Source organism: Meriones unguiculatus, chromosome 4, assembly GCF_030254825.1.
Source record: "Meriones unguiculatus strain TT.TT164.6M chromosome 4, Bangor_MerUng_6.1, whole genome shotgun sequence".
In the NCBI taxonomy this organism is placed as follows: Eukaryota; Metazoa; Chordata; class Mammalia; order Rodentia; family Muridae; genus Meriones; species Meriones unguiculatus.
Window position 1 is genome coordinate 61706170 of NC_083352.1, and position 23743 is coordinate 61729912.

Below are 23743 nucleotides of genomic sequence, written 5' to 3' on the forward strand. Positions count from 1 at the left end.
GTACATTATCAAACCAGGAAAAGAAACAGAGACTATGAGTGGGGTGAGCTAGGGGAGAACAGTTGCCTTTAAGTCCTCTGCTTTCAAATAATTCGACAGCTTGCAAAAGATTCTTGAAGTTTCTGATTTCATAAGTGGGTAAGAAAGGCTAGAAATTAGTCTAATCATTTTATGTGTCAGGGAGCCGTTTTGATGCACTTATAATTTTTAGCTTAGAATTCATCTGATGAGCATAAATGATGTCCTGGGAGTTGTCGAGCCCAGAAGCTGAGAGCGCAGTCAGCACCCTGACCTCCGGGGGCCTTCGCTGGGAGTCTGCCCCGTGGTGTACTCCACGGGGAGACAGGCTCTGCTGGAGGGTGTGGAAGATTGAGAACTGCGCCCTGAAACGATGAGGAAGCTCACCTCAAAGCGACTGAAGCCCAAGGTATGAAGCACAAGGAACATGTGTGTGTGTGCACAGGCCCATGCATGTTCGCCTGGGTGCCTGAGTGTGTGCGGGTGTGCCTGACGCCTGTGTGCATGTGTGTGTGTCAGGGTGGGGGTGGACATAGTATTTCACAGCCGAAGAGAGTGTTGGCCTCTTAGAAAAGGTCAAGCACCGTGGCACTGCTCTGGCGTGGTAGTGCATACCTTTCATTTCAGCGGTCAGAGCCAGACTCGGGAGAAGCATGAGTGTTTGGGGCTAGTCTGGGGTAGGTTCCAGGCCAGCTTGGGGGCTTAGTGAGACCCTAATTTAAAACAAAAATAAGGAAAAGAAAAAAGATGGTGAACGGAGTGGCGCCATGGTGACAGGTATGGAAACATGCCAGTCAACGAACATTATACATATACACATATATCTACCAGATATTTCTTAGGATGCTTTGTAGACTGTAGTCTAGATAGTCCAACAATGGCTGTCTACCAAGACTCCAGTAGATGTTCGGTGGATGAGGCTGGATGTCTCAGCTGGTCTTCAGTATAGCTCAGAATCCTGAAGAAGTAGGCTCTGATCCCAGAGAAGGAATGGACTTGCAACAGTGAAAGCAAGCAGTCAAAAAGAGCTAGCTTCCTTCTTCCTCGTCCTTCACACAGGCTGCCAGCCGACGTGGTGGCCCAGATTAAAGGTGGGTCTTTCCAACTCAGAAGATCCACATTAAAAGTGGGTCCTCCCACTTCCAGTGACTTAACTAAGAAAAACGTCCCTCGCAGGTGTACCCAGCTGCTTGGGTTTCAGCTAATTTCAGATGTAGTTACGTTGACAACCAAGAATAGCCACCACAATGGCTGTAATTGTGACATGTACCATGATTCCTCCTTCTTTCTCTCTAGGGGAATTTTGCTTCCTTGTGAGAAACCTTTTAGATAGTTCACACAGGGCAAGGCCCAGCCTCCTCCCACAGGGATACAAGCTCTTATCCTGAGCAGCAAGTTCTGAAATTCCTGCTGTGCCGCTTTCACAAAACCCTGCTTTGTTTAGCAGTCTCCGATGCACTCTCTCTAATGTCTGAGAGAGCATGAGAAGCCCCATACTATGACACAAACCTGAGTCACTAAGTCAGCAACAGCCACTGGACATAATGTTTTCCAGCTGTTTCTCCAAATAAAAAATGAATAGCAAAAACTGGACACTCTCATCACCTTCCTACAGGAACACGTTCTGTTAATACAGCAATGAGCTTTGAACTGAAAACAGGAGGAGAAAGTCATTAAATAGACTAAGTGTTTGATGCTGAAAATGGACCAGTTTATACTGTACATTCATGGTGGTCGATGTGAGGCTCACTGGAAAGAAAGAAAATATCACACCACACATACCCAAGTCTAATCACAATGGCCTTACCCAGTCAGAGTTAAGCAACCAGGATGAGTCACCTTCCCTGTTTTAAAATGAAAGAATTGTACAGTTTTTAAAGATTTAAATCGGGTAATTTATTTTTAAAAGTACCAAGAGCAGAGGCTGAAAAGGTAATGACAGGACTGGTAAGAATACTGGCTGATCTTCCAAAGGATACAAGTTCAATTCCCAGCATCTACATGCTAGTTCCTAACCATCTATAACTCCAGTTTCATGCAATATAATGCCCTCTTCTGGCCTCCACAGCCACCAGCAGGCAAGTGATACACAGACATCCATTCAGGCAAAACACTCATAAATGTAAAATAAAAATAATTTTTAAATGTAAAATAAAGCTGGGCCGTAATGGCACATGCCTTTGATCCCAGTATTCAGAGGCAGAGGCAAGCAGTTCTTTTTGAGTTTGAAACCAATTCGGTCTACAGAGTGAGTTCCAGGACAGCTAAGGCTACACAGAGAAACCCTAACTCAGAAAAAAAAAAAAGTAAAATAAAAAATGTCAAGGACAAATTTAATTTTCTATAATCATCAAACATGACAAAATGTTTGCATGGTAGAGAATTTTTAATTTGGTTTATTTTTAATTCTGTGTATATCTTTCTCTGTGCTGGTACATGTACCAAATGTCTCTGGAGGCCACAGGCATCACTCCCCTCGAGCTGGAGCTGCAGGCAGTTGTGAGCCTGATCTGGATGCTGGGAAGTAAACTCAGGACCTCTGCCAGCGTAGTACACAGTCTTAACAGCTGGAACATTTCTCCAGCCCCAAGGCAGAGCATTTAAAAATTTTTTTTTTCTGTAGTTCCTCTGGAAAAACAAAATCTAAAAATCACCTGACTGTCAAGAGTTGGGAAAGAGGAAAAAAAAAATATGTGTATCCATTCAGCTAACAAACTGAATAACATATACTGAGGTAAGAACCAAATGATTTTAGGGCAATAATTTTTTAGAACAATATAGCTCAGACTCTTTGAAAAATCATGACTTGTAGAAAGCATTTTCCTAGAATGAGTCAGTTTCCTCTACAGTACCCATCTCTGCCTGTATCAGGAGAGGTCGAGTTTTGGCAGACCATCTCCTCTGCAAGAACTAACAACATCTCTCATCCCAGCCCTGCCTTCCACCACCACCAGCAGCAGCAGCGGCCACAGCTACAGCTTGTTCTGGTGGCTTTTCTAAATCACGCCCTTAAGACCTAAAGAGCCTTCATTCATATATCATCCCAATTGCTGTTTTATTTTCTTTTGTTCTTTGCTCTCTCCATTCAATCAAATTTCTGTTTAATTATTGGTCAAAAATAGGCCAACTATCACTTTAAGGTAATGGAATACAGAAATATAAATTAAGTATGCAATTCTGAGACTAGAGATGAAAGAAAGAAAGAAAGAAAGGAAGGAAGGAAGGAAGGAAGGAAGGAAGGAAGGAAGGAAGGAAGGAAGGAAGGGTAAGTGAATTTCTAAGACATGCTGTCTCTCAGAAGAGAACCACATTGGACTCAAAGTTGAAAAGTTTAGTACCATACTCAAAAGATAGAATATTTGAGTTAGCTTTTCAAGGTTTGGCAGGATTTGGTAGGGCAGAGTAAAAGGTGTTATAGTTAAATCATGTGAGAATAAAATTGCTATCTACCCAGCTCCCAAGATAGGTTCATTTCACAACCATCTGAGATGTTAATGTAGTTACGAGAAGTTTCTAACCAATACCATGAATGCATTATAAAAGAGAATGCAGTTTTCAAATTTGCACAATACCAATTAGTGGTGCAGCTGTCGTTCAGAGGCTCAGAAACCTATCTCACTCAAACCTTGTGAAGAAGTACAGGGTTGGGGAGGACACCTTAACAATCTGTAATCAAAATTTAATCTCAGGGGAAGCCTCCAGTGCAGTTCTCAGAAAGTTCCTATGTGGCCCGACAACCTCAAGACAAAATGTGCTGTTTATCCTCTCCCTTTTTTCTGCCCCACCCTTCCACTCCCATCTCCACTTAAACTGTCCCCTCCATTCCACCCCTTTCTCTCCACACTGCCTGAGTTTTCTGATGCTCCCTACCCCAAGCCCTTCCTTTCTCCGGGGCTCTTTTCTAGCTTCCTGGATCCTACTGGTTCTCCAAGCTTAACGCCACAGATCTAAGATTTCCAGTCAGGAGGAATCTATGACATAGAGTGTGCCTTTTTTCTTTCTGGCTCTGGGTTACCTTGTTCATTATTATTTTTTTTTCAATGCAGTTTATTCAGGAACCTTTAACAATCCTCGGACCCTGGGGAAAGCCAGCCCACAGCTTAAATAGCCTCTGGGTAGCCAACCTCAGCATGCCACGTGGGCAATGCAGATAGGTCCACATACATGGAAGCAAGCCAGATCCTCAGCCTTAGCCAAATGTGGAATTGTTCGTGACAGAGAGCACTCACCATCGGGAAGGTGGAAGGCAGAAACCAGCTCCATCTTTAAGGCATAGCATTCCGCAGCTCTCTACAGTTCCCCCTTTTTGTTTTAGATGCATCAGGCAAGAGTAGAGGTCTGATCTCTGATATTAGAAATAAATTGGGACTTTGTACCGATGTTCATTTAGGTGTCATCCACCCAAAGAGCATCAGACCCGTCCGATACCTTTTTCTCAGAGGCAGGACCTGGGGCATCAACCTGCATGTAATCAGACATGCTCTTCTCTGAGTCCAAAGCGGCTGACCCTGAGTGCAGTGCTTAGCCTTGCATCCTGAGCGTAACATTTTAGCTTTTTATGGTATCCAACCATACTTGGGGAGAATGTCCTGCTTCAATGGCTGTAAAGGCCTGAATGATCATGGCTGCATCACACTGTTGTGAGACTCTGATCTTGCATATATACCACAGGCAAACCAAGGAGACCAACACCAGAAGGCCTGCTAACACTCCCATGCCCGCCCATTCCTACTACCATCTCATTGGCGGCTGTTGGAGCTACCACCGGGGCATTAGCCATGAGTCATACTGGGCAGACTGCTCAGACCCTGAATAATCATTTAGCCAATGTAGCTCATGCCTTAGTTGTACATAAAGGAATTAATGCTAAACTAAAAGGAAGCTTGATGGTGTTGAATCATTATTATTTTTAAAAATATCATTGTTTGTTTGTCTGTTCATCTTGCGGGTGTCATGCTACTGCTGTGGTACCTCCCCAGCCCTTCAGAATGTGCCTTAATAGTGCCCTGATGTTGTTAATGGCCCTAGAAACCAGATGTAGCAAACACCATTTCTCCAAGGAAGACTCTGTGTCAAGCCAGAGGTCACAAAGAAGATGGTAAATATACTTAGTTTACATATGTTAAACCAGTTTACATGAGGGTCTTGAGCACTCATAGATTTGATTGTCTGTGAGAGTCTTGGAGTTAATCTGTCCAAGATACTCAGAGCCTGCTATGTCTGGTTCTTTATAAGCAGGGTCGGGAACTCCACGCTGCCGAGGACTAGGCACTGACTTGATGGCCTACTATCCAGCTGTGTGGTGTAAGTAAGTCTACTATCCAGATGTGTGGTGTAAGTAAGTCTACTATCCAGCTGTGTGGTGTAAGTAAGTCTACTACACAGCTGTGTGGTATAAGTAAGTGGCCTTTAAATAATCTTTCAACCTTAATCCTTGTTTAGGCAGAAAGGTGACAAAATTACGACTAAGTATTGTTCCCAACTGAAACTTACACTCTTTACAAATTCACACGTTGAACCCCTAATCCTCAATGTGAAGACTTTTTTAATGGGGCCTTTAAGAGATAATTCTGTTTAGATGAGGCCCGAAGAACTAGTTCCCTTATAAGAAGAGATGATGGAAGAGGAGGCTGAATCTCTCTCAAGTACCAAGGCAAGACAGTTTGAACATGCAAACAGCAAGCAGCCATCAGCAGTCTTCACTAGGGACTGAAAAGGCCAGCATCTTAGGTATGTGCTTCTCCGTTTCCAAATTGTGTTTAAGCCATTACATCTTTGATATTTTGCTATAGCACAGATGATTAATATACTTACTCTTCTCTTAATAATACTTCATTTGTTGTTTTGGCTTGATTGGGTTTGTTTGGTTCAGGGTCTCATATAATCCAGGCTGGTCTAGAACTTTCTGTGTGGCCAAGGCTGACTTGATTTCCTCATTGTCCTGCCTCTACCACACAAGTGTCATAAATACAGGTATGCAACACCACACTTATCTCACAATGCTTTCTAATAAGGTATGCTTTAAGGTAGTAGTTTCCAAGAAAAATCTAGAAGAGGAATCACTGAAAACTAACCCAGCCAGACTCTTCTCAGGCTCTCCTGTCTGTCTGGTGTTCTTATATTCTGCCAGCAGGAGCCATTCATTCTCATTGCCAACTCCAGCTCTTAGAAAGCCTTCTGCAACAAATTGGACTTCCAACAAATTGAATGTTCCCCAGTGATAAACAGTTAGTCATACGAATTCCCAGAACTTGTATCACTGTACTGGTAGTGATTCTAAAAATATTTGAACAAAATTGTCCTAGATGTTATAAATTGCTATAAAAGTCTTTTTCAATAAAATTGGATATTGTTTTTAAGGATATGTTTCCCTTTTCATAATAAGAGTATCTTTCTCTTTCTCTCTCTCTCTCTCTCTCTCTCTCTCTCTCTCTCTCTCTCTCACATCTACACACACAGGCACCACACATCACACAATATGCACACATATGTACACATATCCACCCATGATACACACACACACACACACACACACCAAGCTAATCTATGTCTTAGTGGTGGGCTGAAGTCTGGAAGGACCTTTAGCTTCTGCTCTGAGTAGCTTGAAGGCACCTGCTTAATATGCTGCTGAGAGAATTGTTTTCCTGGCCATGACACCAGAAGCACATGACCTCCCAGCAGTGCATGCCCTGAGGGGACAGAACTATGCTTCTTGTCATCATAAAGTGCCTACCAATGACATTATCTTGTCATTCTCTTGTTGTCATCTCAGAAAACAAACGATGGTAAAAAAATATATATATAATAATAATGCCTCACATTTAATGAATGTTAATCAAATACTTGCCTCATTCTTACTGTGTTCAATTTCATTCAATGCTTTAACAACTAACTCTAGAATGGGCACTGTTATTGTCCTTTTACTATAGGTGGATAAATTGACTCACAAAGACATTACATAATTTGCCCAGTCTTACAACTGGGGTGCAGCCAGGTGATGGCTTAGGAATTAGTCAATCTATTGATCCATGTGAAGTTCATCTTCCTACCCATAATTCATGCACTCTTCTATAAAGGAACTACTGTGTTGTCCCGCACACCTGCTATGTAGCCAAAGAGAAATAGGATATAAAGATGAGAAAGTTCAGCAGATCTAGGAGTCTAGTGTGGGCACCAGATAATATGGAGTTACAGGCCTACTTATTAACCGTCCAACCTGCAGGCAAATTACTCAATCCTTCTAAGCCTGAATTTCCTCATCTGCAAATTGGGGATAATTATAACCTTCCATTATGGCTGATGAGAGGCAGAAGGAAGGTTGAACTGTATAATCTTAACACCATGATGCCACAGCCTCCTGAAGATTACAATCTTTCAAAATTGTGGGAAAAGCAAACGCTTCCCAGTTGCCAGCTGGTAGGGGAGGGATAACCGTATCCCAAAACAGACTCTCCTGGTCTCACTGTACTTAAAATGTCTGACATTCTGAATCAATTGATGTGCCAGAATACAGAATATACTAAGTATTGAAGGAAAGCCCTCTTGCTCGTGATGGGCTCTAGGTAGCTAAAGGTATGCCAATGTCAATGTCAATCTGGATGGCACCAGAAATGAGAATTAGGAGCCCAGAGACATCAGTGTACTATTTTCTCAGCAAAGTCTTCTCACTTCTACGTGCAGAAAAGCAGCTGGGTGCATCTCGCCTAGAGCATGCTTCCCCATAACACAGGGCAATGTCTTCATCATCCAAGGAGCACGCACATTTCATCCTACTCAGCAGAAGCTGTGCTTCATATTTAGAGAGCACGAGGACGAGTGGCTGAGTAGACAGTCCCTCCTGATATCAGCCAGCCCAGAGCCTCAATAAGGTCTGCAAAGGTCTCCCGAGTGCTTGCCGTGAGTCACCAAAATAAGTTGTTTATAAAATAAAAATTCACAGTGAAAAACTACCTAGCATCTAAGGAATGCAGCCGGCTGCTCATATTGGTGGGAGGGCCAGGACCATGGCTCACGCTTCCTAACTTTCCAAGTAGCCGTTTGTACACCCCTCGGGCTGCTACAGAGGCAGCTTTTAAGCCACACATGGCCTTACTGGAAGAGGTCTAGCGTCGCTCATGCTCGCTCTCACATTACACCCTCTGTAAGAATAAGGTGATACACATGTGGAAAATTCTGTAAGCAAGGGAACTCTTTCTGGCCATCACACTTTCCATGAAACCAAAAGAGCATGGTACCCACGCTTCTACCAGAAGTCATGGATCTGTCACTCACCAATGAATTCACAGCAGGGTCTTTCTTGGCTTCGCCTCTTCAATCTTCAGTCCAGTCTGCTCCGGGCCTCTTTTCGAAATGGGTCTTTTTATTAATCACTTAGAGGTCTGCACTTGATCCTAATGTTTCAAGGTCTAGCAAACAAATCCTCACTCCCTTCCTAACTTTCGCTCTGAGGTTGCCCCCATTGATCAACCCTGTTTCTGCTGTTATTTAAAGCTGACCTTCTCCATTCTCCCCAGCCTCAGCTCCTTGCTGAGATTCGTCAACCTGACAATTGCAAGATCACCTTACTGCCTTGGTGTTCTTGCTAATTTAGAAGTCAAAGCTGGCAGGTCAGGCAGACACTGAGGTTAAAAAGCTTTACATCATCCTAAACAGTTAGCAACTAGGGTTGCTCCGTACAACACTGCCCTCAGCGAGAAAGCCTGTTGGTGAGCCCTGGGTTTCTCTTTCCTGATAGAAAACCTCAAGTCAAAAGGAAAACAGCTGCATCTGCAGCTGGCCGCTGCAGCACTTGCAATAAACATCTCTGCAGACCTTTGTTTGGTGTCGCCCTTCAGTGACAATGGCGAATGCTAACGGTGTCCTTTGGCTCAGTTACCAACCACTGTGAGCAAACGGGAGCTGAGGAGGCCATCTATATGCAGTACGAGAGCTGCCGTGCCAACCCTCAGCCAATTAATGTCATTCCCCCCCCCACACCTCCTAGAGCTGTGACCACTCCCAAGAATTTGGTGGTCACAGAGGCAGAAACTCTGTAGTGTCGGACACATGTTCTAGTCCTACTGAGGCCTGGAAAGGGAAGCACAGGACAAAGGGATGGGCCACCTGCATCCCTGAAGGTTCTCATGACTCATCGCTGCTTCCTCCATACAGCCGCGCCAGCATCTTAAAAAGAGAATGGCAGTCCTGGAGACAATTTTTTTTTCCTACGTCCATGACTTAAGTCAGGCCCGCACTTACTGTATCTTAAGCTTATGTCTTAGTAAATGTCAATCCTGGCGAAGATGCGGGAGAAGAAAAACCCTTACCCACTGCTCGTCAGCATGTAAACTGCGGCAGCCATGTGTGAAAACCCTTACTCACTGCTAGCCACGTGTGAAAACCAAAATAGAGATTTCTTTTAAAACTAAAACTGAAACTACCACATGCCCCAGCTTACCACCACTGGATATGAACCCAAAGGACTCTTAAGACCTACGTCTGGGTGCTTGTGCACCCACACTTATTACAGAGCTATTTATTCGCAATGGGTAAGAAATGGAGCCCGCCGAAGCGTCTATCAACACAGAAATGTATTTAAAAAAAAAAAAAAGTGGTACATATGCATCGTGGAATTTTGTTAAGCTGTGAAGAAAGTGACATCATGACATTTGCAGAAAAGTGAACGGAACTGGAAATCATTATGTTAACTGAGCCAGACTGCAGGAACAGTTTCACATGCCTCCTCGGGTGGGGATCCCAGAGCCTGGGCTTTATAAATACTATGTCTGTGGGTCATGCAACAGAAAAGCTGAGGGAGGGGTTTGTAAAGGTGGGAGAGTAATAGAATGCTTGTGACATGAAAACAGAGGGAGCAGTTGGTGGGGAGGGAACGAGCAGGAGGGGGCTGGAAAATGGGAGTGTAGGGAGGGGAATCCACAGGAACAAACAACATAGGCAAATGTAAAGGAACCCATTACTTTGTGTGCTAATTTTCAAAACTACTAACAAAATAGTTTATTTTCTGCTATAGTTGAAGGATAAGATGTTATAAAAAAAAAAAAACCACAACACAACTGTTTCCTTTAGATGCTTTTTTATTTCTTTAATTCTCCCATCTTTAAAAATCTAAAAACAAAAATCACTGAAAATCTCTCACAAGTAAATAGAGAAAATCTTAAAATTTAAAACAGTTGGTGACTAAACACTCTAATTTTCCTTTCTCTCTCAAATGAGGGGTTCCTATATTGGGCTCTCTTCCAAATGGCACAGCACCCACTTCTGCAGGCTGAGAAGAGAGCCCTGAAGAGTGCAAAAGCCTTCTTGACATGCCAGGCATGTGTGGCTGGGGATGGCTGGCCGCACCTCCCTGAGCTTCTGCAGCTCTAACCTCGGATAAAAGGACAAAGCCTGGTTCCCAGTTAGGGAAAGAGGAAGGGAATGTGAGGAACCTTGTGCTACTTGAAACTGCTTGGAGAAATTGTGATGCTGTGTTTTCTTGTGTGAAAGATTTCAATTCTTCCGGAAGGAATCTCAACTGTGAGAACTGATTAAACACAAGACACAAAGGTCCTTTCTCCTCCCTGCCTCCTCCCGCTCCTCCTCCCTCTATTTCTTTTCTCATCTTCCTCTTCCGCTATACAATCCCTCCTCATTCCTTCTCCCCTCTTCCTCCTCCCTTTTTCTTCTCTTCTTCCTTTTTTTCTCCTCCTGCTTTAATTCTTCCTCCTTTTTCTCCAAGTCTTTCTTCTCCCTTAATTCTCTTCCCTCTTCTTCCTTCCTTTCCTTCTTCACTTCTTCCTCCCACATTCTTCTCTTCCTTTTCATCTGATTCTTCATCTTCTTCTCCTTCCTACCACGTATAACTTCTCTTCTCATTAATCAGATAATGGTCCTCACATAACTTCCAGACTCAGATTTAAGTGGATACTGGCAAATTTAAAATGATAGGAAAATGCCAGTCTGCATACACAATGAAAAATGACACTACTCACTCTGAAGACTTTTCCAATTATCATCTCAGGGACTATTCCTGGCTGGACAAGGGAGCCCACTGCCAGGTCACACTGTGTCCTTCCATGGGCCTGAACAATGGCCTCAGCTCGGTGCTCAGAAATTTTGCTCCAGTAGTTCTTGATAATGATACGCTCACCCCAAAAGTAACTCACGTTGGCATTTTATATCGGAAACGTTTTTCAAAGCTGTAAATCTAAGAGCACAAGATAGTACTCATTTTATAGCATTGCTAGATAAAGAAATAGTATTTTTGCTCAGCTTCAAACTACCTTGGTAGATAAATTCAGGTATTAGTGGAAATAAAAGGCAAATTTATTTGTAAAATATTCACTGCTGAATTGAGCTTTTAAAAACAAAATGGTTCTTTCATTCTCTTCATATAGTGTTTTATCAATTTATAAGATGTGTATTTATAAAGAGTTTGCTTCCTAAGACAACATATAGAAAAAAAAAAAAACTCAAAAGAAAGGAACAAGGAAAAGCAACCGTCTCAAACATGCTCAGATTCTGAACGGATATTTGATGTTGAAATCCCCGAGTCTGACTTCTTCGAGACTTCACAGCTGAGCAATAACCTAGAGGTAGAACCACAGTCTAGCACAGAATTCCACAAGCCACCATAACCCAGAGTAAGTGAAGAACACAGCCAGTGTTCTCCCATGGCACATGTAGGTGGTTCCCAACTCCCTGATTCAATGCACCCACAAAGCAGTGGGTTTGTTGCATTGGTGATCATGAATAGTTTTCAGGTAGAAAGAGTATACTCACTGTCCAATCAAATCCAAGACTTCAACTTTCCCACATTTTACCCCCTCCCCAGGACAAGGTCAACAGTACCTATACCACAATCTGGATTCTTTCCAAGACTTATTTCTCCACTTTTCCTCTTTCTGATTGAAGAATCCCTTTTAGATTTTTTTTTCATGACACCTCTTGTGCAGCAGTCCATATTTAGGTTATTTTGCCTCTCTTCAGAGTTGTTTCAAGTGGTTTAACAAAGCATAACTCTGCAGATTGAAACTTTTCCCTTGTGTTCCTGTAGGTACCAGGAAGTTCCTGCGGCTCCTGAGGCTCATGGAATCACATCTCCAAGCTTGAGGCAGAGAAGGTGCCTTCGGACTCTTCACATCTCCAAAGCCCTCTTCACTAGATGTCTGCAGCCTCAGATCAGGTGGGGAGCAGAACCCCAGAAAAGTGAAATCCCATTTCTTATGAAAAATAAAATTAAAATTCCCTCTACTCCCTATTCTACTCAGCTCTTTAACCCAATACGTTAGCATATTCTTTCCAAAGTGTTTTGATTTCTAATCTACCTCGGAATAGTTCAAATGTGGTAATTCAACTTTTGATCGACAGGATGAAAAAGCAGCAATAAATGACGGTGAAGAACTTACATCTGGACCCTTCCCTGGAGCCGTGTGTGCCTGATACAGCAAGGGGTCAAGGCCCTTCATGCAGCACAACCACTAAATGACAGGAAGGAAAAGGCATTTGAAACATGAAACCTAATGTCTGCCCCTCGAATGAGGAGCACTTTCAGAAAGCTGAAAAGATCATTTACTGCTTCATCAGACAGAATGTGAAAATCATGGGCCATAAATCACGGTAACTCACAGAACAGAGCGTGGAACAGATGATTATTCCATCCATATATTTTCATTACAGGAGCATTAAGCATAGGCAGGAATTCAAACGTTCAACAAAACATGTAAAAAAGGTATTCAACTCTATGAGTGATAGTGGGATTTTTCTCCAACTAAATATTTAAAATAGCTGTAATTAAAGTGCAGATCAGGGCTAACTTCCCTGAAAATGAAAGGAGTTAGGTTGAACTAAAGAATTTAAAATTTCAAATATTAAAAATGAAAGCTGGAAACACCGTAACAGAGAAAACTGACCAGAGTGTAAACATGCTAGTCAGCACAGGCAAAGGTTGTTTTCACAGTACATTTTCTATTTTTATTTAAAAAAATAAGCATGGCACAATCAAAATGTCACTATTAATTTTGTATTACATTTATCAATTGGTTGATTGATTGATTTGTGCAAATCAAAGCTTTTATGTGGGGGTCAGAGGACAACTTATAGAAATTGGTTATCTCCTTCCACCACATGGGTTCTGAGGATCAGAGCCAGGTCATCAGGTTTGATGGCCATAATAGTTTACCTACTGGGCCAATGCTTGCCCTCTACATCTCTCTTTAAGGGTTGTAAAGTAATAGAAAATTGCCCTTCCTCTATTCCTTCAGTGTCTCCTCTTCTCTAGAATCATCCTAAGATATATTTTGGGGTCAGTCACATCTCAGCTTGTTTCTCTGCTCAGTCAGTCCCCAGCTCAGTCAGACATACACACACATTTCCAGAAAAATAATCAAACAGTTACCATGAGTTCCCAAATTAATTTTCTGAATACACTGCAGAATTGAAAAAGAATAAAGAAGGCAAAGAATAAGCTCAAAATTTAAATAATAAAAGAAAATTTTAACTGATTCATGACTTCCTGAATAAACCCAAACTCAGAGACTTAGTTCTCCACATCTAAATGGCTAATCTATTTAATATAATTGCTATAAGTAACCTTTGAAAGGAACGCCCGAATCAATAAATGGGACCTCATGAAACTGTTTCTGTAAAGCAAAGAACACTGTCATCAGAACAAAACGATAGCCTAAAGACTAGGAAAGGAACGTCACCAACCTTATAACTGAGAGAGGGCTAATGTCCAGAGAATATATAAAGAACTCAGGAAGTTAAACAGCAACACATCAAGTAATCCAATTAAAAAATGGGTACAGAGCTAAACAGAGAATTCTTAATAGAGAACTATAGAATGGCAGAAACACTTCAAGAAATGTTCAACATTCTTAATCATCAGGGAAATGCAAATCAAAATGACCCTGAGATTTCACCTTATACCCATTAGAATGGCTAAGATAAAAAACTCAAGTGATAGTGCATACTGGAGAAGATGTGGAGAAAGGGGAACCCTCCTCCATTGCTGGTGGGAATGTAAACTTGTACGAGCACTTCGGAAATCAATCTGGAATTTTCTCAGACAATTAAGAACAGTCCTTCCTCAAGATCCAGCTATACCACTCCTGTGCATATATCCAAAAGATGGTCAAGTATACAAGGACATTTGCTCAACCATGTTCATAGCATCTTTATTTGTAATAACCAGAATCTGGAAACAACCCAGATGTCTCTCAACTGAGAAATGGATACAGAAATTGTGTTACATTTACACAATGTAATTAAAAAACAAGGAAATCATGAAATTTGCAGGCAAATAGATGGAACTAGATAAGATCATCCTGAGTGAGGTATCCCAGAAGCAGAAAGACACACGTGGTATATACTCACTTATAAGTGGATATTAGACCTATAAGACATGATAAGCATACTAAAATCAATACACCTAAAGAAGCTAAGCAGGAAGGAGGACCCTGGATAAGATGTTCAATCCTCATTCAGAAAGGCAAACGGGATGGACATTGGAAGAAGGAGAACACAGAGAACAGGACAGGAGCCACCACAGAGGGCCTCTGAAAGACTCTACCCAGTAGGGTATCAAAGCAGATACTGAGACTCTTAGCCAAACATTGGTCAGAATGCCTGGAATCTTATGATGAAATAAGGGGGAGATAGAAAGACCTGGAGAGGACAGGAGTGGCACAAGGACCAAATATATCTGGGCCCAGGGGTCTTTTCTGAGACTGATTCTCCAATCAAAGATAATGCATGGATATAACCTAGAACCCCTGTTCAGACGTAGCCCATGGCAGCTTAGCATCAAAGAGGGTTTCCCTAGTAAGGGGAACAGGGACTGTCTCTGGCATGAACTCAGTGGCTAGCTCTTTGACTTCCCCCCTCCCCCGAGTGAGGAGCAGCCTTGCTAAGCCACAGAGGAAGACATTGGGGCCAGTCCTGATGAGACCTGATAAACTAGGGTCAGATGGAAGAAGAGGAGGACCTCCTCTTCTATCAGTGGACCTAGAGAGGGGCAGGGAGGGGATGAGGGAAGGAGGGTAGGATTGGGAGGGAATAAGGAAGAGGGCTACAGCTTGGATACAAAGTAAATAAACTATAATTAATATAAAAATAAAAATTAAAAAAAAAGAAAAAGAAAAAGAAAGACCTGGAGGGGACAGGAGCTCCACAAGGAGCTCAGAGGTCTTTTTTGAAACCTCTGAAAATCTCAGGGGTCTTTTCTGAGACTGATACACCAACCAAGGACTATGCATGGAGATAATCTAAAACCTCTGCACAGATGTAGCCCATAGACTCAATCTCCAAGTAGGGGGAACAGGGTCTGTCTCTGAACTCAGGAGCTGGCTCTTTGATCACCTCCCCCTGAGGGCAGGGGCAGCCTTGCCAGGCCACAGAGGAAAACAATGCAAGCAGTCCTGATGAGATCTGGTAGACTAGGGTGAGGTGGAAGGGGAGGGGAACAACCTCTATCAGTGGACTAGGGGAGGGGCATAGGGGGAGAAGAGGGAGGGAGGATGGAATTGGGAAGAGATGAGGGAGGGGGCTATAGCTGGGATACAAAGTGAATAAATTATAATAAAGAAAAAAGAAAAAAGAAAAGAACTCCCTTCTGAAATACTCTAGTAAATAATAATGATGATAATAATATAAACATAATTTATAAACTTCCAGTAACCGTGTTTTTAGACTTTCTTCCAAATGTCAAAAAATGGTATGGATGATGATTTATTGGTTGTGAAACAACTTGTACACAAAGAAATAAACGAATGCAGCAAGAAAATCAGAATGCTGGCTGAACATCTATATTAAATTGATCATATTGACAAAATTCTGAAAATCGCCACACAGTCCCAGCTCTCCTGGGTTTCCTAGTAGCTGAATTCATGGACTCTAGGTAAAAGCATTTGATAGCTTTGATAAAACAGTCAATTACGATACCCCTATTTTCTCAATAGTCATTTGAGTAAATTTGCAGATCAAGGATCTAGTCCAACCATGTTAATAGGATCACAGAAGCCTTACAATGCTGAGTTTAAATAGCTATTCCCCTGGAATTTTGGAACTTCATTTAATAATTGAATTCTGAGGGAAAGGGCACTATCACAAATAACAAAAATGTTGAGAACCTCTGGGTGATTTTTGTCAAATACAATAAAAACTGACCTTTTCTTTTAAACCCTATTTCTGATGTTGAACCTCCAAACGTCCCTTGGGAGGCTCAACATAGGGGTGCTTACTCATCCTGAAAGCTTTCCTTCCATGTGTTTCCGAAACCTGTTGAAATGGTTAGTTTTAATTGTCAAGTTGGCATAACCTAGAATCACTTAGGAAGAGAGTTTCCATAAGGACTATCCAGATCACTAGGACTATGAGACTATCTGTTAGGGGCTGTCTTAATGTCCTTAATTGATGGAAAGAGACCCAGCCCACTGGGGGCTGTACTAGTCCCTGGGATCTTATACTGAATAATTGTAGACTCGGAGTACTAGGTAAGCATGAGTTCATGACGTTGGGTATGATATGACCAGCTATTTCCAGCTGCTGTGACTTCCCTACAGTGATGGCATACAGCCTGGGAGGTAAAGTAAGCCCTTTCTCCCCTGGGTTGCTTTCGATCAAGATATTTTATCACAACAACGGGAATGAAACTAGGACACCTGCTTTTTCATGTCATCTCCCACCGCCTCATCTGCCTGTTCCCTGAAGTCCTGCACATGAGCAACAGGCTGCCTCTCAAAAAAGTCCTCTCTTGCCACCCTTTCTTAATCTCCTTACCCTCATTTGGAAGCCTTTGTTTTCTCTATTCAGTCTACACCTACTTACAGTTTCACAATTCTGTCTTCATTGCAATGTCCACACATGCTTACCTATTCCTGAGTAATCCCTTCCTCTTTGAAATATTCAACAATAGCTCTTTCTTGCTTCTATTGTTTATGGACCATTTTTAGCTGATCTCCACAATTTCCTTCCCTCTCTGCTGTAGTAATAAACAGCAGAATCTCAATAAGCTTTTATTGAATTGAGGAATCTGTTATGCAATATCCTTCTCTCTCAAAATCAATCTGTGCCTCTGAACAAAACGATACAATTTTAACAGGAGGCTATAGCAACCAGGTTTGATCTTGAATATTTCACTTTAGTTTATTAGTGTTTTAAATATGTAAAAGAATTTGACATTAAATATATATGGTATACATATATAAAGTCTCCAAAGGCACTTAAGTCACCTTAAATTATTCTAATGCCATCTGTGAAGGGCCTTTCTATATGGGAATCTGAGTATCCACTAACTAAAACACATGGAATTAGCTCTGAGACCAGAAGGGATTCTGCACTCTTGAAGACAAGAAAAGTAAAAAATAGAAAGCTTTTTCTCAAACAGCTTGTCATGTGCTCACAGGAAAAAAATTAAAAGGTAACATATGAGACAAGAAAAGCATATGTTCTCTGAACCTTTCTATGGTTGGTTTCTGGCTTAAAATAGACAGAGCCAGATTCCACTGGGCTCCCATTCGTGGTAGCCTTTTGGCCACTTTAGCTAAAGCAGTAGTAAACATGGTTGCCTTGCAGCAGAGGGCATTACACGGAGGGCTAAGCACATTCCACAGCTGCCAGGGAAATGCAAGAGATGATGAGACCAAAACTGGCACAGAAAGTCATGAAAAAAGTGGATACAAACTTGCATTCAAAGAAAATAAAGAAATTGAAGCAATAACCAGTATAAAGAGGGGAGGAAAAAACATCTCAGAGGAAGGTTCAGACAAGGTTTGGTGCAGACCTTAGCACTATCAGCATGGAATGCAGGAAGCTGGAGGTGTGCACAGGAAAGGGAGATGATGAAGAGGGTGGGCAGAGAGGACAAAGGCAGGCTTAAGACCCAGTGGTTAAACAAGCCAGAACCCAGACCTGACACAACCCTTGCTAAGATCTCTCCACGTTCAACCAGAAGGATTTGACTCTGCCTCCTTCAGTCATGCATTTAGCCATTTCCCGAAGTCGACCTCTTCAGATCTACATGAGGAATTCATGGGTAGCCTTTCATTCCTCTAATCATAGACAAAAATCCATGTTTATCACAGAAAAATGTAAAATTAAGAAAAATCAAATATGGCCACTCATATTACAATTTAACCACATTTCCATCATTAATTTGTTCATCTTTGTTTATTCTAAGCTGATATGTATAGGACATTGACTGTTCTTAGCTCTCAGGGAGTCACGGTAAACAAAATATATAAAAATTTCTGCCCCTAATAATTTATATTCTATCAGTAGATAAAGGCATGGTAGAACTTGGGAGCTTGTTAGAAGGCAAAGAAACTGCAGGAAGCTTAAGGGCCAGGCAGGACAGGTGGGCTAGATGGAGGGGCTAGATGGAGGGGCAGGCACAGACTAATACAGCATCCACAGGGGGTCAAACTGAGAGCACAGCATTAACAAACTGAATATGATGAGCACATCATCAAACCATTAAATATTCATTTACAGTATGATTTTTAATGACTATGGAGAATTCCAGTTCATAAGCACACCATATTATTTAACTGTTCTGTACTAAGAGGAAATTAGATTTTTCTTGTTTTTGAATGTGTGTGTGTGTGTGTGTGTGTGTGTGTGCACATTTAGTGAGAAAAGTAAAGATCTGAGCAATGTGAGCAGGAGCAATGTGTTAAGTACTTTGATACACAAGTCAGAAGTTTCTCAAATATGCACCAATTCAGACTCTCTCTCCCTCTTCCTCTCTCTCTCTTCCTCTCTCTCTCTCTCTCTCTCTCTCTCTCTCTCTCTGTTTCTGTCAAGGTTCTCAGCCACCCACACATGACAATCTTTTCATAAAGCCTCACAGAAGTGCTCTGGCTTTGCCATCACTCTACCATCAGCTTCTTTACAAAGCAGAAATAGTCTTTATAGTAGAGAAGTCTTCCCTATCCGCCTACATAGTACAGAGACGGGTACCAGGAGGAACAAGCAATAACTACCTACCTGATTAATAAACAATGAAAATTACAGGGTGTTCATGAAGACTTCTGCCTTCCACCCAGCTTTAGAGATGCCTGGAAATGTCTCCCTCCCACTAAAGCTTCCTTCTACGAAGAGGAGTGAGTCATATCTCAGACATATTTAGCACCTTCCTTACAAGGTGGCAATGCATCCCTTTATGCCTTTAAGATACTGGAAACCACCCTGCAATCTGGACAGCTAAAGTATACTATTAACATCTGAGTAAATGCTAAACAGCCTGTAGAGTCAACACAGAAAACACTTTCATTCTAGTGATGTGAAGGTGACAATGACATAATGCTTTGGCCCTGAAATCTAAAAGAGAAATAGATCTTAATAGTTTATAAACTACTTGTCTTAAATTATAGTCATAGCATGATTAAACTTCTGTTCTTATTTTTAAGAGAAACATGTTACACTGCCAAAAAAAAAAAAAAAGAAGAAGAAGAAGAAGAAGAAGAAGAAGAAGAAGAAAGACTAAATAAGACTTGTACAAAGCTTGGCAAACAAGAAAAGGCTGAACTCCAAAAGAAAAATAATATCAACAGAATAGCATTTTCTTATCATATAAGATGGCTCATTATGAGTGCATGCTACTGAATAATAGTTTCTCTGTTGAGGCAATGGGAGACACTGAGTTGTGGCACTGTCTTTCATGCTTCTAGCATCATCAAAAACCTCCAGTCCAGTGCTACCTGGAAATAAAAGCTATCTGAAAGTATTTCTTCCTCTCCAATACAGCCTTAGGAGAAGCAGGAAGCAAACATCGTCTTGACCTTTCAAGCATGAGGATACAGACCCTGGGAGGACAACTGTCCTTTCTATTGATGATTCAGTTGGTCAGTTCATACACTCACTGCAAATGGATTCAGCTACGAGATGGTACGAGTTTGAGAGTCCAAGCTGACTGTCTGACTTTAAGTCTTTTAGCTGTGTATCTGTCTGTGTATCTACTGTATCTGTGAAGATTAATATTGCCAATTTGATAGGATTAGAATCTCCATGGAAACAAACTCTTGAATGTGTCAGTGAGGTAGTTTCTCGATTACATTAACTGAAGTGGAAAGACTCATCCTAAGTATGAGTCGCACCTATGAGTCGACATAGGCTGGTGTCCTAAGTGGAGTAAAAGTGTGCCAAGCAACAAGATTAATTTCTCATCGTTTCCCAGCTATGGATACAATGTAACTTGGTACCATTACTCCCCTGTATTGACAGACTGTACTCTCAAACTCTGAGCAAAATAAATGCTTCCTTCTTTACATTATCAGGTATTTTGTCATATCAATGACAAAAATAATGAAGACAACATCTCCACAACCAACCTGGTTATGCTCCAGAGACAATGAAGTGGAAGATTTGAGGATTCCAGCCACAGAATTGAATGTTTAATGCTTCTCACATTGTGAACTGTAGATCCACATGGCAACTCTTCAATCTGTCATTCACAGTCAAGGGACCTATTCACAATGAAACAGGTATCAGTAAGGATTCCTGAAAGCAGGGGGCAGTAGGGACAGGGATGGCCCTGAGGATAAGAGACATCATCAGCAGGACAACCTTGGTGTGTACAGTGTGGTCCATACTGGCTTCAGTGCTGCTCTGCCCCCCCTCCTCAGACCTTGAGATGTACTATGACATACAAGAGAGAAAGTTAGTTATTCTCATATTTAACTTTCATACCTATCCTTAGAAACGCCCAGATGTGACCGAGACAACCAAGTTCAAGTATGTAAGAGCAAGAAATTCCACTAGAGTGCTAATATTGGGTATTTATAAAAGCATGCCTTTGGTGCTCACTCTAAGAATACTTATTATTATTGTTTTGCCCTTCCTCTAACATAATCTTTTAGAAAAGATTGAAAGTAACTATACCATCATCCTTTTGGTTAAGAATATATCATTTGTCTTTCAGTTCATTCATTCACCAAGTAGGTACTGTCTATCCTGTGCTACATACTGTCCTAGGAACCCAAACTATAGTATAGTATAGTATAGTATTGAAGAAATAAACTCAAATAGCTTATTATCAAAGAGTTAATAACAGAAAGCAGACAGTGCATGCAGTGCAAGTTTTATGAGTGCTATGAACATACTTGTAAGTTGGAGAAGAAATAAAGGAAGAAATAGGGTCTCTGTAGAGACGTTTGATCAGAGATTAGAAGATAGGTAAAAGGGATAGCCCTACAGATATCTGGTGGAGCATCCTTGGAAACAGTTAGAGGAAAAGCAAAAACAAAGACCTGCAGGGACACATGAAAGAACCAAAGAATGGCTAGAGATTAGTGACAAGTCAAGTGAATAAGGAGAGAAATGTGAAAATGGTGACAGGGATGGTTAGAGATCCACAGTGTTGCAAGGTGCTGTGGCCAACTTACTCTTCACTCACAGGGAGAGGAGTTGTTGGTAGGGGAGAGTGCCAAATAAAGTTTAATGTGATTTGACTGCAAAGTAAAAAACAGACTGAGGGAAAAGATTGGAAGCAAGGAGATAGGTAAGAGCAATTATGGCTCTGGGAGTAAGAGAAAATGACAACAGGGAAATAGTAGGATGTCAAATACACATTTTAGATATATATATTTTTTTGAAAAAAATTAAGATTTACTAATAGATTGGAAATGAAATGTTGGCCAATGAAAAAAGCCATGGATGACTTCTAGTTTTCTGTCCTTTACAACAGAGGAAAGGCAGGGCCATTCATTACTAAGATGGGAAAAACCACTTGCAATAGTTGAAATTGATTATCAATTTAATAGGATCTCAAATCACCTAAAAGACAATTCCCTAGGCACGTCAGTGAAGAAACTGGGTTTATGGAGGTGTGAAAACTCACCCTAAATGTGGGTGGCACCATTCAATGGGCTGGGGCCCAAGACCCACTGTAAAGGAAGGGGCTGTGCACAGCATTCATCTATGTCTGTTCTCTGGTTGTAGATGCAATGTGACATTTTGGATTCCTGTCATAACTTCAGATCATGGTAGACTATACCTTCAAACTATAAGCTAAAACAAACTGGCACTCTCTCAGACAATTAGGAATAGTGCAACCTCAAGATCCAGCTATACCACTCCTAGGCATGTATCCAAAAGATGCTCAGGTATACAAGGACATTTGTTCAACCATGTTTGTAACAGCTTTATTTGTAATAACTAGAATCTGGAAACAACCCAGACGTGCCTCAACTGAGGAATGGATACAGAAATTGTGGTACATTTACACAATGGAATACTACTCAAATATTTAAAAGCAAGCAATCACGAAATGTGCAGGCAAATAGATGGAACTAAAAAAGATCATCCTGAATGAGGTATCCCAGAAGCAGAAAGACACACATGGTATATACTCACTTATAAGTGGATATTAGACATATAATATAGGCTAAATATACTAAAATTTGTTCACCTAACGAAGCTAAGCAAGAAGGAGGACCCTGGTTTAGGTGCTCAATCTTCATTCAGAAAGGCAAATGAGATAGACATCGGAAGAGGGAGGACACAGGGAACAGGACATAGGCCTACCACAGATGGCCTCTGAAAGACTCTACCCAGTAGGTTATCAAAGCAGATGCTGAGACTCAGAGCCAAACTTTGGGCAGAGTGCAGGGAATCTTATGAAAAAAGGGGGAAATAGAAAGACCTGGAGGGGACAGGAGCTCTACAAGGAGAGCAATAGAACCAAACAATCTAGGCCCAGGGATCTTTTCTGAAACTCATACTCCAAACAAGAATCATGCATGGAGATAACCTAGAACCCCTGCACAGATGTAGCCCATAGACTCAGTCTCCAAGTGGGTAAGTAATGGGAAAAGGGACTGTCTCTTGATCACCTCCCCCCAAGAGAGTAGCAGCCTTACCAGGCCACAGAGGAACACAATGCAGCCAGTCCTGATGAGACCTAATGGGTTAGGGTCAGAAGGAAGGGGAGGAAGACCTCCCTTATCAGTGGACTGGGGGAGAGACATGGGAGGAGATGAAGGAGGGAGAGTGGGATTGGAGGGAGGAGGCTACAGCTGGAATAAAAAGTCAATAAAACTAATTAATTAAAAAAATAAATTAAGGGGAGCCAAGATGGCGGCGCCAGGAGAGCACTGTGTCTGAGAAGTGAGACAGCACTCTCCCTGCAGCGACCAGGAGACTGAACTCGGGGCCCTGAAACTACATCGATCGTGTTTCCCAGGTGAGGAGAGGCTCCCACGGCGTGGGAATTGGTCAGGTCCACTCTCGGCTACCCAGCCAGAAACTGGAAGAAATCCTGGGTAACTCGGGCTTTGGGTCTCCCTCCGGGCTGGAGCCACAAGCCTGCGGGTCCCGATCATTTTCCCAGGCTGATCCGTGGGCACAAGGGTGCCTGAGACTGGGAGTCCCAGTTGCAAGAAAACCCCACGGGGAAGCAAAGTTGCGAGTCTGATCACTGGTCACCCAGTCTTTCCCTGGAAGGTCTCACAGACCTCGGGTACCCGCCACCATCACAACTGAGCTCCTGCCGCGCTGAGAGCTGCATGCCCAGCTCACAGGTACAGACGAGCTGTACACCCTAGTGCAACAGGGAATGGGAACCCCTACCCGGAGAGGGTCCCACAGGGAAGGAAGAAACCGTGCTGCTGGGGTCACCAGCAGCACTTTGCCTGGGGAAAGTCTAGCAGACTGCAGATCGCAAACAGGCAAGTACGCCCAGCCGTCACAGATCCGGGCCCAAGCAGGGAGCACAGAGATATTGGGAACCTAGCCCCCCACAGACTAG

At 42.1% G+C, this 23743-nt stretch overlaps 1 protein-coding gene across 9 annotated transcripts in view; it reads right to left on the reverse strand.

Moving 5' to 3' along the window:
* Positions 1-23743, reverse strand: part of Csgalnact1 (chondroitin sulfate N-acetylgalactosaminyltransferase 1) — a 349122-nt gene that overhangs the window by 240091 nt on the left and 85288 nt on the right. For 6 of the 9 annotated variants that reach the window (XM_060381889.1, XM_060381884.1, XM_060381887.1 and 3 more), the window contains exon 2: positions 20328-20462. The exons of 1 other annotated variant lie outside the window; for it this stretch is intronic. The gene's annotated coding sequence lies outside the window, so the exon portion shown is untranslated. Of the gene's footprint in view, positions 1-8289; positions 8716-20327; positions 20463-23743 lie in introns of those variants that run through there. 2 more of the 9 variants (XM_060381890.1, XM_060381881.1) reach the window with 1 other exon arrangement.